Raw genomic sequence first — 3,034 nt, 5'->3', positions numbered from 1 at the left:
TAGCACGGCCAACCCACCCTAACCTGCACATCCCTGGGCACTACGGGACAATTTAGCACGGCCAATCCACCCTAACCTGCACATCCCTGGACACTATGGGATAATTTAGCACGGCCAATCCACCTCAACCTGCACATCCCTGAGCACTACGGGACAATTTAGCACAGCCAACCCACCCTAACCTGTACACCTTTGGACTGGGGGAGGAAACCAGAGCACCCGAAGGAAACCCATGCAGACACAGGGAGAATGTGCAAACTCCACACAGACAGCTGCCTGAGGGTGGGATCAAACCCAGGTCCCTGGTGCTGTAAGGCAGCAGTGCTAACCACTGAGCCACTCTCTAACCTACAAATCTTTGTTTTTGAATTCATATATATTACACACATCAGCCACCCTTTCATCATATACTGTACAATATAATTACAGCAGCCTAGAGATTACTATCTGCAGTGTGAAGACACTGGGAGCTACAGACTGGTGAGCCTGACATTGTGGCGGGTAAGTTGTTGGAGGGGATTCTGACAGACAGGATTTACATGCATTTCTAAAGGCGAGGATTGGTTAGGGATAGTCAGTATGGCTTTGTGCGTGGGAAATCGTTTCTCTCAAACGTTTTTGAAGAGGTGACCAAGAAAGACCGATGAAGACAGAGCAATAGACGTTGTCTGTTTGAACTTTCCCAAAGCCTTTGACAATGTTCCACATGGAAGACTGGTTAACAAGGTTAGATCATAGACCATAGAAAGCATCCTATCTGTATTCATTATGGCTTGATATTGCAACCACTCTGCCCAAACCCACAAGAATTTACAGCCCAGTCCATCACAAACACCAGCTTTCCTTTCATTGACTCCATCTATACTTCCCACTGCCTTGGGAAAGCAATCAACATAATTAAAGACCCCTCCCACCCTCGTTATACTCTCTTCCACCCTCTTCCATTGGGCAAAAGATATAAAAGTTTGAAAACATGTACCAACAGATTCGAGAACAGCTTCTTCCCCACTGTTATCAGACTTATGAATGGATCACTCATATATTAGAGTTGATCTTTCTCTGCTCTTTCTCTGTAGCTGTAACACTATATGCTGCTTTCTGTTCTATTACCCTGATGTCGTCATGTCAGGTATGATTTATCTGGATAGCACACAAAACAAACCTTTTCACTGTATCTCAGTACATGTGACAACAATAAACAAAATCAAAATGAAGAACACATGGAATCGAGGGAGAGCTAGCCAATTGGATACAAAATGGGCTTGACACTAGGAGACAGAGGGTGGTGGTAGAGGGTTGTTGTTCAGACTGGAGGCCTGTGACCAGTGGTGTGCCACAAGGATCAGGGCTGGCTCCACTGTTACTGGACATTTATTTAATGATTTAGATGTGAATATGGGAGGCATGGTGAGTAGGTTTGCAGCTAACACCAAAATGGGTGGTAGAGTGGACAGTGAAGAAGGTTATCTAAGACTACAACAGGATCTTGATCAACTGGGGTGAGGAATGGCAGATGGCATTTAATTTGGACAAATGCCAGGAGTTGAATTTTGGGAAGACAAACGAGGGCAGGTCTTGCACAGTTAATGGTAGGGCCCTGGGGAATGTTGTCAAACATAGAGACCTAGGGGTTCAGGTACATAGTTCCTTGAAAGTGGATAAAGAGACAGGATAGACTGGGGAACAGTGGGATATAGAGAGGGGACAGACTGGGGAACAGTGGGATATAGAGAGGATAGATTGGGGAACAGTCGGATATAGAGAGGGGACAGACTGGGGAACAGTAGGATATAGAGAGGGGACAGACTGGGGAACAGTGGGATATAGAGAGGGGACAGATTGAGGAACAGTGGGATAGAGAGGGGACAGACTGGAGAACTGTGAGACATAGAGATGGCCAGACTTGGGAACAGTGGGATATAGAGAGGGGATAGACTGGGGAACAGTGAGATATGGAGAGGGGACAGACTGGGAAACAGTGGGATATAGAGAGGGAACAGACTGGAGCACAGTGGGATATAGAGAGGGGACAGACTGGGGATCAGTGGGATATAGACAGGGGACAGACGGGGGGACAGTGGGATATAGAGAGAGGGGACAGATGGGAAACAGTGGATATAGAGAGAGGGGACAGACTGGGGCACAATGGGATATAGAGAGGGGACAGACTGGGGCACAGTGGGATATGGAGAGGGGACAGCCTGGGGAACAGTGGGATATAGAGAGGGGACAGACTGGGTAACAGTGGGATATAGAGAGAGGGGACAGACTGGAGAACAGTGGGATATAGAGAGGGGACAAATTTGGGCACAGTGGGATATAGAGAGGGAACAGACTGGGGAACAGTGGGGTATAGAGAGGGGACAGACTGGGAAACAGTGGGATATAGACAGGGAACAGACTGGGGATCAGTGGGATATAGAGAGGGGACAGACTGGGGGACAGTGGGATATAGAGAGAGGGGACAGATGGGGAACAGTGGATATAGAGAGAGGGGACAGACTGGGGATCAGTGGGATATAGAGAGGGGACAGACTGGGGCACAGTGGGATATAGAGAGGGGACAGACTGGAGAACAGTGGGATATAGAGAGGGGACTGACTGGGAAACAGTGGGATATAGAGAGGGAACAGACTGGAGCACAGTGGGATATAGAGAGGGGACAGACTGGGGAACAGTGGGATGTAAAGAGGGGACAGACTGGGGAACAGTGCAATATGGCGGGGACACACTGGAAAGTTGACTATCGATTGTACGTTTTGCCATGTAGTTTTAATGAATGATTCAGCCATAGATATTAGCATGCACTGTTTTATCCTGGCCATTGAACATTAAGAGAATTCTCCTGTTCTTTGCTGAAGTTGTTATGGTGATCCAGCTGCCTAGCAATGTCAGTCACAAGGTTTGAACATGGGATGTCCCAGCTCGCGCATGCAGTGAGGAGCCGGCCGGCCATTTTGCAGAGCTCGGTGAAGACTACAGGAGCTGACACCCAGCAGGTACAGGGTAGGAGTACAGGAGCCGACACCCAGCA

The sequence above is a fragment of the Rhincodon typus genome, chromosome 45 (genome assembly GCF_021869965.1).
Source record: "Rhincodon typus isolate 14 chromosome 45, sRhiTyp1.1, whole genome shotgun sequence".
NCBI classification, from domain to species: domain Eukaryota; kingdom Metazoa; phylum Chordata; class Chondrichthyes; order Orectolobiformes; family Rhincodontidae; genus Rhincodon; species Rhincodon typus.
Note: the sequence above shows the minus strand (reverse complement) of the source record.